Below are 15563 nucleotides of genomic sequence, written 5' to 3' on the forward strand. Positions count from 1 at the left end.
CAAATGGCCAAAGCTCTCACCTTAAATACCATCCTCAGCTAAAGACAAAAGAGAGGCTAAAGGTAGGGAGAGTCAGTCAGGAACGGCTATCAGGAAAAGCACAGTAAACAAAGGTGATTCTGATACAGATTTATCTTTGCTTTCTCCATTGATAAATGTTTCTAGAGACTTGGTCATCCTCCTCAAGGCACAGAGAGGGAAACACCCTTGCAAATGAAGATTTTCCTTACAGGAAATATTTCCAAAAAACAGCAACTCCTTTTGCTTCTTGGTTTTCAGACCTCTTCCCAAGTCTGCTGTTTCTTAGAAAATAACCAGCTTAAAACAACTCAGCACTATTGGTTTTGTGTTATGTGGTCTGTCTTCCACGTGGTTTTATCAGTAATGTAATCCTTTTTCAATATAAGTTCTCTTGATTTTTGTCATAGACTTCATAGATATTTGTCATAAATTAATACTTTGAGATGTTTCTCTTCACTTGTTCATTTCTTTTGTGTTGAAATGAAGTACTTAAAACTGTTAGCATGAACTTTGTGGACTAACATTTGTATATATGTTCAATTGCCATTTAGCTGGCTTTTTAATTAATATGCTTGTTTTCAGTGTTTAACACAGTATAATGTGACTATAAATCATGAACCTATTTTAAATCATTCCCTCATGTACATTTGTACTCTGAGAGAGCCTTATTTTATTCTTCCAGCAGAATTACTACTTGTGATAGTTCGTTTACATTCCCCAGAAGGTGACTGTTGTGCACATTTTGTGTTCTTATTAAAAGTGTTTGCTGTAGTAAACAAAACAAAACAAAAAACAACTAATATGCCAGAGAGACATATTATAGGGCGGTAAATTCTGTTCCCGTACAGCGGGGACTGTGTTGCTTACCACAGTCTCCTATCAGGGCTGTTGAGAGAGTCCTGAGGAAAGAAGTGAAAACAAAAACAATGCTATTCACATCTTTATAAGCTGTTAGAAGAGAATGATTGCTCTTCTTGGGTTCCTCCTCACAAATGAAATCTCATTTTCTTCACTCCAATGAGGCATTCGTGTGGCAACTAAGGATTCTCATATTCTTGTCTGGACATCACCCCAAGAGATAGAGATTGGTGCAGGGAAATGGTTTAGAAAGCAAAAAGAGAGCAAAATCCATGCACAGTGTGATAAAGGATAACTTCTGCATGATAGAGCCGACTCAGAATATTTGCACATTTACTCAGTACCATCTCTGTGTCATGGGAACCTACTGGGAATACAGCTGCATGGTCTGGCTTTGGGTCTAGATCCTTAGTTCTTTAGCTTTGTTTTTGCAGCTCTGATAAGTGTTTTTAGGATTATTTGAGGCATTTCTGGTCCCTGGACAAGTCAGTCTGACTTGCATGCTTCTCATTCATAATTTTTTACAATTTGGTGGATTCTTGAGGCACCATGAAAAAATTAAAAATATGAGGATGTTATGTATGATGTATCCTTTTTATTATTTTTGTAACAAACTAGAGAATGATGAAAAGGCAAATGAACCATTAAAATCAATTGTAATCCTATCATTGGCAGTGACCACCATAAATGTCTTCTTATACATACACAGACACACAGTTTTTCCTCTCTCTTTTTTTTTTTTAAACAAAACTGAGATTGCCATCTCATCAATTTTTCTTTTTTGTTTTTAAATAAAAATAGCTCTTCTCCCACCAACTATATTGTATGGAGACCAGAAAACATAGCAATATATAATAAGGAAGTATTTCTCTTTTATATGGGAATCTAAAACATTTTAGGTGGCAAGAATACACAGAAGAACTATACAAAAATAAAATCTTCATGACCCAGATAATCACGATGGTGTGATCACTCACCTAGAGCCAGATATCCTGGAATGTGAAGTCAAGTGGGCCTTAGGAAGTCTCACTACGAACAAAGCTAGTGGAGGTGATGGAATTCCAGTTGAGCTATTTCAAATACTAAAAGATGATGCTGTTAAAGTGCTGCACTCAATATGCCAGCAAATTTGGAAAACTCAGCAGTGGCCACAGGACTGGAAAAGGTCAGTCTTCATTCCAATCCCTAGGAAAGGCAATGCCAAAGAATGCTCGAACTACTGCACAATTGCACTCATCTCACACGCTAGTAAAGTAATGCTCAAAATTCTCCAAGCCAGGCTTCAGCAATACGTGAACCGTGAACTTGCAGATGTTCAAGCTGGTTTTAGAAAAGGCAGAGGAACCAGAGATCAAATTGCCAACATCTGCTGGATCATCAAAAAATCAAGATAGTTCCAGAAAAACATCTATTTCTGCTTTATTGACTATGCCCAAAGCCTTTGACTGTGTGGATCACAATAAACTGTGGAAAATTCTGAAAGAGATGGGAATACCAGACCACCTGACCTGCCTCTTGAGAAACCTATATGCAGGTCAGGAAGCAACAGTTCGAACTGGACATGGAACAACAAACTGGTTCCAAATAGGAAAAGGAGTACATCAAGGCTGATATTGTCAGCCTGATTATTTAACTTATATGCAGAGTACCTCATGAGAAATGCTGGGCTGGATGAAGCACAAGCTGGAATCAAGATTGCCAGGAGAAATATCAATAACCTCAGATACGCAGATGACACCACCCTTATGGCAGAAAGCAAAGAAGATCTAAGGAGCCTCTTGATGAAAGTGAAAGAGGAGAGTGAAAAAGTTGGCTTAAAGCTCAACATTCAGAAAACGACGATCATGGCATCTGGTCCCATCACTTCATGGCAAATAGATGGGGAAACAATGGGTACAGTATCAGACTTTATTTTTAGGCTCCAAAATCACTGCAGATGGTGACTGCAGCCATGAAATTAAAAGATGCTTACTCCTTGGAAGGAAAGTTATGACCAACCTAGACAGCATATTAAAAAGCAGAGACATTACTTTGCCAACAAAGGTCCATCTAGTCAAAGCTATGGTTTTTCCAGTAGTCATGTATAGATGTGAGAGTTGGACTATAAAGAAAGCTGAACACCGAAGAACTGATGCTTCTGAACTGCTTTGGAAAAGACTCCTGAGTGTCCCTTGGAGATCCAACTAGTCAATCCTAAAGGAGATCAGTCCTGGGTGTTCACTGGAAGGGTTGATACTGAAGCTGAAACTCCAATACTTCAGCCCCCTGATGCGAAGAACTGATTCATTTGAAAAGACCCTGATGCTGGGAAAGATTGAAGGCAGGAAGAGAAGGGGACGACAGAGGATGAGATGGTAGATGGCATCACCGACTCAATGGACATGAATTTGAGTAAACTCTGGGGGTTGGTAATGGACAGGGAGGCCTGGTGTGCTGCGGTCCATGGGGTCACAAAGAGTCAGATATGACTGAGCGACTGAACTGAACTGAACTGACTGAAAATGACAGTTCTGAAGGACTGTCCTATTTTGTAGAATTGAGGGAGGGAAGAAGGGCTGAATGTAAAACTTCATTTCTGTTTCTACTCACAACACTAATGAGATCAAAACCAGTGGCTTTTCTACACCAAACTCTTCTCCAATTCTTTGTAGACACCAACTGTATGTCTTCCAATTCAATATAATTCTGATGCTATGTGCCTGAAGTTAGCATCAGAATTCATAGGGTAAAGGGCTCAGTCCCAGAAGACTGTCCCCATTTCAGATGCTAATCCCAAGCAGTAGGTTCCCAGGTCATCCACAGCTCCTGTCCTACTTGGCAACAAACTGAATTTTCCATGTCTTCCCTCAGGTTCAGTAATTTGCTTAAACAGCTTATAGAACTCAGGGAAACACATTTACCACTTTATTGTACAAGATACAACTCAGATAAACAACAAGGTCTTACTGTATAGCACAGGGAACTATATCCAATATCTTGTAATTAACTATAGTGGAAAAGAATCTGAAGGTTCTTATATATATATAAGTAACTGAATCACTTTGCTGTACACCTGAAACTAAAAAAAAAGTTGTAAATCAACTATAAAAAAGTGATACAACATACAACTCAGGAACAGTGAAGCAGAAGAGATGCAGAGGGCAAGGTATGCAGCAAGGAGCAGAGAGCTTCCAAGCCTTCTCCAGACATGCCATATTCCCAGCATGTGAATGTGTTCACCACCTGGACACTTCAAACCCATGTGATTAGGATTGTTCTGGAGGTTTCATTTGGTAGTCATGATTGAATAAAATGTTGGCCATTAGTGATTAACTCAATCTCCAGTCACTCTCCCCTCCCTTGAGGTGGGGAGGTGGAGCCGAAAGTTCCAATCCTCTAATCACTCAGTCAGTTTCCCTGGCAAAAAGCTCCCGTCCTTAGCGGATTTTAAAAAATCACTTCATTAACCTAAACTTATTTCTGGTAGGAAGGGGCTTGTTGTGAATAACAAAATATACTACTTCCACCTTTATTGCTCTAAGAGCTATTTCAGGAACCGGGGACAAAAACTAAATACTATAACAAAAGATGGTCCTTCACCTCTTATCACTTAGGAAATTACAAGAGTTTTAGGAGCTCTGTGCCAGAAACTGGGGAGGAAGACCAAATATATATTTCTTATTATGTCACAAGAGCCCAGTAAGGGGAGGACGTCTTCTGGGATGTGCACAGCTGGAGCGCTGGTTCAGGAAGGACTTCCTTCCACTCGAGGTGCGTGCATCATCTCTGCTCTCTACCAGTGTTGAGGTCATCTTTAGACTAGAAAGAGCAACTTGGTGGGCAGTCCAGTCAGGACACTATGTGTAAACAGAAGAAAGTGGGAAAGTCAGCCAGGAGGAGAGGAGAGACTGATAAGCTTCAGATGGCAGAGTGAAAATTAATGAACAGAAACTTCATTTAAAATGGAGTTGGAACTTCAATAAAACAAAACAAAATGGAGTTGCGAGTCCAGAAAGGGGAGCTCTTATGTCTTATCAATTGACCGTAACTGCAGACCCAAATGGCAACCCACTCCAGTATTCTTGCCTGGAGAATCCCAGGGATGGGGGAGCCTGGTGGGCTGCCGTCTATGGGGTCGCACAGAGTCGGACACGACTGAAGCGACTTAGCAGCAGCAGCAGCAGACCCAACAGGAAAATATATTCTTTGCAACTTCAATAGAAAGTTACTGTTTCACAACACAGCAGGAGGAAGAATAATTTCTCCTTACCTGGCAAAAGCTTAGTCAATGAGAGATTATCACAGCTCAGCCAATGAAGAGCCACTACATTTTGAACTCTCAGGGTCCTCCAACGGATTCTTTGTTGTAACAGCTCCTCCCAACTCTTCTTTCTCCTGCCAATTATATCCTAGTTAAAGGAGGACATATTGTTAAAGAATCTGTATTAGTTTCCTATTGCTGTTGTAACAAACTACCACAAACTTAGTGGCTTAAAATAACAGAAATTTACTATTTTATGGGGGTCTGAAGGCTGAAAAGAGGTGAAATAAAGGGTGTGCATTCATTCTGGAAGCTCTGGAGGCTACCTGTATTCCTTGGCTTGCAGCCCTTTACCCTGTCTCCAAAGCCAGGAGTGTAGCATCTCCAATCTCTCTCACTTTTGATTTAGCTCAAAATAGTCAATTAGACATACAAACATAAAAAGAATGAACAAATATCTGTAGATCTCTATAATCCAATAATCCCTTTACAGAAATTACTGAAACTGAAGTCGCTCAGTCATGTCCGACTCTTTGCGACCCCATGGACACCAGGCTCCTCTGTCCATGGGATTTTCTAGGCAAGACTACTGGAGTGGGTTTCCATTTCCTTCTCAGAAATTACTAACTAGACCATAAATCAAATTCCCAATCATTTCTCTTACCAATGGGGAAAGACTTATTGGCCATAAACAAATTAAAACACAAAATTCATAGAAATACAATTAAAATTAAACATAACAGAGTAAGCAAATTTCAGCCAGCTTTGTTGGGTGAATCCATTGGGCATCCCATGAAGACCTTCAAACTGTTAAGAGGATAATTTCAAAATGGTAAAATTCTGACTCTCACTTTATCCTTTGCATAAAGGATAGACATATGTATAGATAAGGAATATTGAAATGAATTTAAAAGTGGATACAGAACTGACTTTTTCACAGTAGGGTAGTACTGCCCCTCCACCAGATAGAATTTAGCTGCCTGCCTTTAGTCAAGAATTATTTGCATAGCTATTGCATAGCTACAACATACAGAGTTATAAAATAGCCCAGTCACATTCTTGGAGATTCCAGCACTCCACTGAAAGGCTATCCAGTAGTCCTTTTTGCTGATTTCAACTAAATATTTCCTTTCGGTCTTACTAACTCAATTCATCAACAGTAGTACATTTTTACAAAATTAGAGGCAGATGTCATTAAATGTGTAGATTACAGTCATACCACATGGATCTAATGCTTGGGGTCCGTCATTTTTAGCTGTGTGGCCTTGGGAAAGTGACTAAGTCAGGCATCAGCAAACAATAGCCTAATGGTCAAATCCAACCAATTGCCTGTTTCTGTATAGCCCTTTCTAAATGATTAATGAATTCAAAGAAGAATGATATTTTATGACACATAAAAATCCAAACAAGAATAGTATTTTATGACACATGAAAATTATACAAAATTTAAATTTGGGGGCCTATAAAAAAGTTGTATTAAAATACAACTTTATTCATTTGTTTACATATTGTCTACGGCTGCTTTCATGTTTTAAAAAGAAAAGCACAGGCTCAAAACAGAGTCACGTATGCTAGGCCACACATTAACCCAGAGCTTAATAACTAATCTAAGTGAAGCTCCAACTTCCCCCAGAAATGTACTTTTAACCAGTCCATCAGGAATCTTCTGGTTAGCACCAATAAGGTAATCTTTCTCATGAAAGTGAAAGTGTTAGTCACTCAGTCCTATCTGACTCTTTGCGACCCCATGGACTGTATATAGCCTGCCAGGCTCCTCTGTCCACAGAATTCTCCAGGCAAGAATACTGGAGTAGGGGGGGCTTCCCTGGTAGCTCAGTGGTACAGAATCTACCTGCCAATGCAGGAGACTGAAGTTTAATTCCTCGTTGGGGAAGATCCCACTTGCCACGGAGCAACTAAGCCTGTGTACCACAACCACTGAGCCTGTGTTCTACAGCCCAGGAACCACAACTACTGAGCCCATGTGCTGCAACTACTAAGCCCTTGAGCCCTAGAGCCCGTGCTCTGCAACAGGAGAAGCCACTGCAATGAGAAGCCTGTGTAGTACGATGAAGAGTAGCTCCCGCTCACTCCATCTGGAGAAAAACCCAAGCAGCAGCAAAGACCCACAATAGTCAAAACAAACAAATAAAATAAAAATACTAGAGTAGGTAGCTGTTCCCTTCTCCAGGGGTTCTTCCCAATCCAGGAATGAAACACCGGTCTCTTGCACTGCAGGCGGATTCTTTACCATCTTAGCCACCAGGAAAGTCCTCTCTATCCCTTAAAGGAAGATGAGCTAACTCAACTACTAAGACTTTGTTTTACCAAAAGGAAGAGGACCTAATCTGAAATAATTCTTTTTTCTGTTTATGACTTCCTTGTCCTGCCTTTAAAACTCTTTCCCTTCCCATACCCCTTTGGAGCTCTCCTTTACTTGGTAGGTGGGATGCTACCTGATTCATGAATATTTAACAAAGCCCATCAGATCTTTAAAACTTATTTTAAAGGTTTTGTTTTTAGGACAGATTTGGTGACAGCAGTGGGATATGAAGTGAATGTCTGATGGCATTTGGGACAACAAGAAATGCAGCCATGGTACCCGTGAACCTGAGTTCATTATCCTTCTCATCACTTTCAAAAGCTGTGGGTAAGTTTCTCTCTTTGTGTTGAGCTTCCAATCTAACTGGCTTTTCAACCCATTCCCTATTTTTCTAGAATCACTAGTTCTACAATCAGAGCTCCTGGTAGTTCGAGCCATAATTGCCCATTTGATTGGAAATTCCCAGCCCTTGATTCTGTTCCCAGATTCCTGAGGACTGCAGGTAGCAGCTGCGATTCCTCATTTATTTGGAATCAGTTTGCAACTTTCATTTGAGGCCTGCTTATTCAATCCTTTCTTCCAGTCCCAGGTTCCATGTTGGGAATTGTTCGTGGTGCACACAGACCCTTCTTCTTGGCCAAACTTTGGTAAAGTGTTTTGTTTGTCTTGTATAGGTAAAGGCCAGCTAAAAGAGATTGGATCTTTAATTCTAAAGAACCAAGCATGCTACCTTCCAGCATACCTGTTTATTTTATGTCCAAGAGCTATAATCCTGGAAGCTGTAAATATCCACAAAAATAGGAAAAATATTATTAAAACAACCTATAATTACAATGGCCATTTTGGGGAATGCTCCAATTAGATAAAATCATTCATTTAGGAAGTGCATTTGAAAGTACAGTTTCCTGAATTAAACAGAATGGGATACCTATTTGAATTGGGATATAGAAACTTCCAAAAGTCTTCAAGATCCAAAGTAGCTTCATATAAGACTTGTTAAAATAGGTTAACAAAAAATTAAAAATAAAAGAGGTGCCTAAAATAAAAGACAACAGGACTAACATGACACTGCTCCCCTCTATCCTTTGCCTCACGTTTTATGATTGCCTCACAATTTATGATTTATATATTTAAAATATATTTTAAAAATTTATATATTTTCTGTCTGAACTGCCTTTCCACTCTGAAGAGACTGCTAAACAGAACTAAATGGATTACTTTAAATAGTCACTTTTTAAACTAAAAATACTTTTATTAATAAAACAGTTACTTTTTAAACTAAAAATACTTTTATTAAACAGTTATTTTTTAAGATAAAAATACCTGAGGTTGCAGACAAACCACCTCAGGTATCTTTCTCCCCTTGGTCAAAGACTGAACTAAGGATCATAGTTAAGAAATTTCCTAAACCTATGGAGGATCCCCAGAAGGTTTTTGGGTTTGTTTTTGTTTTTATGAATTTAGACTCATAATCGGGGCCTACAATCCTAGGAGGCCAGAACTTTATCAGCTTGTGCATGTGTTCATAGGACCTGGTGAAGCCCAAAATCATGAATGCAGGAAACGAAATGGCAAACCCTGAGAATGATATTCAAGACCCTTGACCATAAGAAGTTCACAAAAGAGCAACTGACCTTGTATAAACCATTCCTAGAGTCTCGCTTGCCTGAACTGATTGGTCTATTATTCAGTCATGCAAACAAAAGAAAGGTGGATCTGTGGCAGATTTTTAGAAGCCCTAAAATCTTCACTTAGAAGCCCTCTTTCTGGGGTATTCCAGGTTCCCTAATAAGTAGGGTCATCTAACATGCCCTAGTTGCCTATTTGTAAATGGTTATCACCTGAGATTAGTGGACTGATTTTTTTTTTAAAGGCAGAAAATAGGATGGGGTGGGGGGCAGTCTGACTGAGTTCATGATCATAGCTGAGAATTTATTTAAATATTTATTTTTATTCAATTATTTATTTGACTGTGCCAGATCTTAGTTGTAGTACATGAGATCTTTAGTTGAGGTATGTGGGATCTAGTTCCCAGACCAGGGATAGAACCCAGGCCCCCTGCACTGGGAGCATAGAGTCTTAGCCACTAGACCACCAGGTAAGTCCCATAGCCAAGTATTTTGAAAGGATCTTAGAGCAAGACCATAAACAAAAATCTGCCAAGCTGTTGGCCTTACAGTTATTACAGCTACAAGGCTAGAGATCTAAGATAATACTTCAGCCTCTTATGTTACACACTTGTAGGGGTCCACCATCAAAATGCTGGCCTAAGGACCTTTGTCTCATTTGAAATCAACCGAGACACTAGACAAAGGATTATGCTCCAAGGTCTTAGGCAAATTCTTCATCTTTAGTGCCCCCATATCTGCTCCCAAGGGAGCGCCCCCATTTGACTTGTTCCCAGAGTTGATGGGACTCCAAGAGATTCTCCAGCAAACTGCAAACTATTACCAGCAGCTTCCTATTAAAAGTAATGGGAAACCTTGCTTAATTCTAGTTAATATTGAAGTTACACTTTTGACTTTAAACCCCACTCTTATATGCCAACAAATCTCTCAGAGTGGGAAAAAATAGCAAATGATTCCTTGTACCAGCCCCTACAACACATAAATCTCACTGGTTAGGAAAACTAATGAATGGAGATGGAAATTTGTCTAGGATTTAAGCACTATTAACAAGATGGTTTTTCCCAGTTTCTCAGTTGTTTCATACCCAAACATCCTTTTGTCCTAAGTCCTGCTGCTGCTGCTGCTGCTAAGTCACTCAGTCGTGTCCGACTCTGTGCGACCCCATGGACTGCAGCCCACCAGGCTCCTCCATCCATGGGATCTTCCAGGCAAGAACACTGGAGTGGGGTACCATTGCCTTCTCCATGTCCTAAGTCCTACCAGACTCAAAATGGTTCACTGTCGTAGACCTTTGTTCAGTCTTTTGCAGCATTCCTAGGTCCCAACAACCAAAATCTATTTTCTTTTACTGGGAAAAACTGTTACCAAACTGAACTTGGGTCCTCTTGCTCATGAGAAGCAAAGCCAAGCTACTAACAACAGATTATAATGAAGGAAATTACATTTACTGCAAGGAGAACAGGTGGCTCATTCTCAAAAGACTCAATTCCCCAATGGCTTTCAGGGGAGGGTTTTTTAAAAGGCAACTTTTGGGGTGAGGGTTTACAGCTCATGGACTTTCTTCTGACTCTTCATGGACTGCTCTGTGGTAACAGTCTTAATCATCAACCTTATGGTTCCAATCAGCCTGGGGTCTATGTGCTATGGTCACAATGAGTCGCTATCCTTAACCTGGGTGACGGTCTTAGTTTCTACAGAGCAACTCAAAGGTATGTATCTGGTTAGTATATACATACCTTAAGCGAACTAGGTAGGACTCTGTTTTATCACTGAACTCTTGCCTAGGCTATCATTACTTGTTTAAATGGCTTTTCCTTCATCTCTGCCTTCTCTCATTTCCTTAATTAGCAACTGCTTGAGTCTGCTTGTTGAATCTCAGGGAAGGCCTAGTAGACTAAAGCCTTTTTCTACAAGCAAGAGCTAGGGGACAGAAATCGGCTTTTGTACCTAGAAAGTATCCTACTCTTTTTAAACCCCCACCCTTTTCTTTGATGCCCCCCAATTCTGAGGGAAACAAAGGCAAGACAAGAAAGGGAATAAAGCACCATAAAAAGGAACGAAACAGTGCCATTTGCAGCAACGTGGATGGACCTAGAGATGATCACACTAAGTGAAGTAAGTCAGACAGAGAAAGACAAATATCATATGATATCACTTATATGTGGAATATAAAAAAAAAATGATACAAATGAACTTACATACAAATCAGAAATAGACTCACAGAAATAGAAAACAAATTTATGGTTACCAAAGGGGAAAGGGGAGGGGAAGGGGGAGGGATAAATTAGGAGTTTGGGATTAATATATACACATACTGTACACAAAATAGATAATAACCAACAAGGACCTACTGTATATCACAGGGAACTATAATCAATATTTTGTAATAGCCTAGAGGGCAAAGATTCTGAAAAAGAATAGATATGGATATATATATACACACATATATATATAACTGGATCATTTTTATTGTAAACTTGAAACTTACACAACATTGTAAATTAACTACACTTCAATTTTAAAAAAAGAAAAAAAATAGAACAAAGTAACTCAGCAAGGGAACTCTATGTCAGGGGAACTGGGGTTCACAATCAGTAATATACCTAGACGGTAATATACCTTGTGCCTCAGGGATTCACTAAAGCGCCTTCTTATTTCTCCCTACTCCCCAAGATGTAAGCTTCCAGTTCCCTGGAAATCAATCCTTTTACAATATTAGATGACCTTTTATTGTGCTAAATTACCAAAGAGGCATTCATAAAAGATTAGCTGAAAAGCAACATAAAGTTACTAAGGAAAAATTGTAATTCTCTCTAGATACTGCTCATTAAGTAGGTCATAACCTAAGCACTGAAGAAATCCAGCTATCTCAAAAAAGGATTAAGCTAATTTAAGAATTTCCTAGACACACAAATAAGCAAGAGTTTCATGGATTAATAAACTTGGTTGGTTATTGCGGCTATGGGTTCCTAATTTTTCTCTATTAATTTCCCCACTCTAGGAACTTAACTAAATTTTCAGCCTTTGAACCCCTTATTTGGGAAGATAAACACAGGCAGGCTTTTATAAGACTAAAACAAGCTCTGCAAGAACCACTGCCTTAGGGCTTCCTAATGATTAAAAACATTTCACCTTATTTGTGCATGAGAGAGAGAACCAGGCTCTGGAAATGCTCATGCAAAGACATGGTAATAAACACAGGCCAACTGCATATTGTAGAATGCACTTGAGTCAGTCATTCCTTCCTGTTGTTGGAAGTTAGTAGGAGCCTCAGCAGACCTAACCCTTGGAGATTATGTTTACTTAACAGCCTCCTCACTGCAGTCCAGAGTGGTCTTAACTCTAAATTGACACATTTCTCTGCAAGCAGGTTTAACCTCTTATGAGATTCTTCCGCTTTCACTTCCTAATAGCCATCTTAAATGTCGCAACATTCTTAAAAAAAAAAAAAAAAACAGATTTTATTTTGTATTGGGTATAGCTGATGAGCAATGTTGTGCCAGTTTCAGGTGAACAGCAAAGGGACTCAGCCCATAGGAATACATGCATCCATTCTCACCCAAACTCCCCTCCCATCCAGGCTGCCACAGAACATTGAGCAAAGTTCCTTGCTGGTTATCCATTGTAAATAGAGCAGTGTGTACTGTGTTAAATGTTGCAATGTTCTCAATCCTGCTACTTCACTTCTACCCTACAAAGGTGAGCCCCATGACTGTGAGAAAATAACAATGTCCCTTTTTGTGACACTGCGTTCTGATTTACAAGACATCCCTTTAACCAATCCTGAGTTAATCCTGTTTGTTGATGGGACATCCTGTAGAAATGACTATGGAAATTTCCAAGCTGATTATGCTATTACTATCCAACATGAACCACTTGAAAGAGAAAGCCTCCCACGTGCTGGATCAGCTCAATAAGCAGATGCCCTTACCAGAGCACCTCAGCAGCTATCTGAGGACGCACTGTTAGTATTTATACTGACAGCTGTATGTCTTTGGGGTCATCCGTGATTTGGGGAGGTTATGGAAACAAAAGAGTTTTCCTACCTCCTCTGGGACCCCAATCCACAGTGGGCCACAAGCAGATGAGCTTCTTACGGCTATTTTCTTCTCTTCTGAAATTGCTGCCTTCAAAACTGACTCGTACTAAAAGGCCTGAACCTAAGTGAGTATCAAGGGAAAGTCCTCGTGACTTTCATGTGAGGGCAGCAGCAATGAAGTCTATAAAGATTATGGCTCTTGTGGATGAAGTCCATCGCACCTCTGCAGAATGACCCCTTGTGGCCAGACTTTTGCCTTCCGGAAGTCCTGGTAACGTGGCAACAGTCTGCTCCTGAATCAGAGAAATTAAGATGGGCGAACAGTGGTTATAAATCAAATGAACTGTCAGGACTATGGGAAACCCAAGATGGCCACTTGTTTTATTCTGACCCCTCGGAGATCCCATTTTTCAGCTTTTGCTTTCCACTGCCCATCACAGCGTATTTGAGATAATTCGATCTGTGAACAGACATTGGTGGGGAGACTTTGATAAAACTGCAAAAGTAGTAACATTTAGCATGTCAGGTCCATAATCCTGGAAAAAAACTAGGTCTCAGACCTCCTTCCTCTGGACCCTATGAGTATCTGTGGCTGGACTTTATTCAGTTGCACTTAGCATGGTTGATCAATATATTGTTATTATGTGGGTGTTTTTAAAATGGACCCTTCCTCTGGCACAAGGCTGATGCCCTAATGGTGGCAAAGAAACTATTAGAAAATGTATTTTCCACCTGGGATAGACTTCCACTACCTCCAGTGACTGAGGTACCCAATTCACAGGACAAATCATACGAACCTTAATGAAAGCCTTGCAAACTTTTTGGAATTATATTGTCTCTAGCACAATTAATCGGAGAAGGCAATGGCACCCCACTACGGTACTCTTGCCTGGAAAATCCCATGGATGGAGGAGCCTGGTAGGCTGCAGTCCATGGGATCGCTAAGAGTCGGACATGACTGAGTGACTTTGCTTTCACTTTTCACTTTCATGCATTGGAGAAGGAAATGGCAACCCACTCCAGTATTCTTGCCTGGAGAATCCCAGGGACGGGGGAGCCTGTTGGGCTGCCATCTATGGGGTCTCACAGAGTCGGATACGACTGAAGTGACTTAGCAGCAGCAGCAGCAGCACAATTAATCATCAGGCAAGGTCAAAAGAAAGCTACTGGACTTCTTTGGCCTAAGGTAATACCTCTGGACTTGCCAACTGTATGCAGTATCCCTCTGGAAAACATAAACTCATATCTCCACCTGTGATAGTCAGCAGTAGACCATTAGTATGCAACTTTCTACTGACTCCTTGCTGCCTCATGCTAGTATGACCAGCTGTTGCTGCCAAGTCGCTTCAGTTGTGTCTGACTCTGTGCGACCCCATAGGCGGCAGCCCACCAGGCTTCCCCGTCCCTGGGATTTTCCAGGCAAGAGTACTGGAGGGGGTTGCCATTGCCTTCTCTGAGTATGACCAGCTACTGTAAATCTTATGCTAAAGCTCGTCATCGACAGGCTGAAGTGGCTTTCCCAGATCCCAATTCAAAGAATACTATTGGTCACAGTCTGGAGTCTGGTGACTAGGTATTCTGGAAACATCATAAGAAGACAGCCCTCTAGTCCCATTGGAAGGAACCTTACCAAATGTTCTGACCACTGACAGTGCCTCAAAACTAGAAAGCATTGAGCCTTGGGTACACGTTTCGCTCATGGTTAGAAAAGGCTCCTACTGACACCTGGTCCTGCACACAGACTGGAGACCTCAGAACGAATTGAGGTGGAAGAGGAGTAGCTGACTTTGAAGTGGACTGCTTCTACCTTAGATGCTGGACTGAGGCTTCATACTTTAAACATGAAACCCTTCCACCTTTTCATTCTTCTCTTTATATTGGCCTGGAAGGTAACACCCTCATCCTATCTCCCAGGTTTCATTGTTAAGAGTGGGGAGTAGTAACCTTTCTGATTACTGGATTTGTTATCAAAGTTTTCAATCTATTTATGATGCCTGAGATTCTCTGATCCTCCCTGTGACCTGTTTCTCTTCTATTCTTGATGTCAGTGCAAACTACAATGAATGTTTTCCCGCAAAGTCTCTTATGTGTTAGTCGCTCAGTTGTGTCCAACTCTTTGGGACTCACTCCATGGACTGTAACCCACCAGGCTCCTCTGTTCATGGAATTCTCCAGGCGAGAATACTGGAGTGGGTTGCCATTCCCTTCTCCAGGGAATCTTTCCGACCCAGGGATCAAACCTGGGTCTCCTGCACTGCAGGCAGATTCTTTACCATCTGAGTTACCAGGGAAAACAAAAGTCTCTTACTGAGCTCAACTTCTGGGGCTAGAAATTGTGCCTTGTTTTTCCTTTCTCTGATCATACCTGTATGTACCCAATTAGACACAATTACTTTTGTAAATCTTAGTACATTTGCACTCCCACATTCCCATGATTATCTGAATCAGATTTGG

At 40.5% G+C, this 15563-nt stretch overlaps 1 long non-coding RNA gene across 5 annotated transcripts in view; it reads right to left on the bottom strand.

Moving 5' to 3' along the window:
* Positions 1 to 2734: 2734 nt before the first annotated feature.
* The window catches only part of LOC129651379 (uncharacterized), a 55368-nt gene continuing 42539 nt past the window's right edge, over positions 2735 to 15563 (bottom strand). For 2 of the 5 annotated variants that reach the window (XR_008714109.1, XR_008714113.1), the window contains exons 2-3: positions 5129 to 5267; positions 2735 to 4715 (exon numbers count right to left, since the gene is read on the bottom strand). This is a non-coding gene — a long non-coding RNA (uncharacterized LOC129651379). Of the gene's footprint in view, positions 4716 to 5128; positions 5268 to 9076; positions 9246 to 10154; positions 10300 to 13116; positions 13403 to 15563 lie in introns of those variants that run through there. The other 3 variants (XR_008714118.1, XR_008714121.1, XR_008714110.1) reach the window with 3 other exon arrangements.

This window comes from Bubalus kerabau, chromosome 1, assembly GCF_029407905.1.
Source record: "Bubalus kerabau isolate K-KA32 ecotype Philippines breed swamp buffalo chromosome 1, PCC_UOA_SB_1v2, whole genome shotgun sequence".
Taxonomy (NCBI): Eukaryota; Metazoa; Chordata; class Mammalia; order Artiodactyla; family Bovidae; genus Bubalus; species Bubalus kerabau.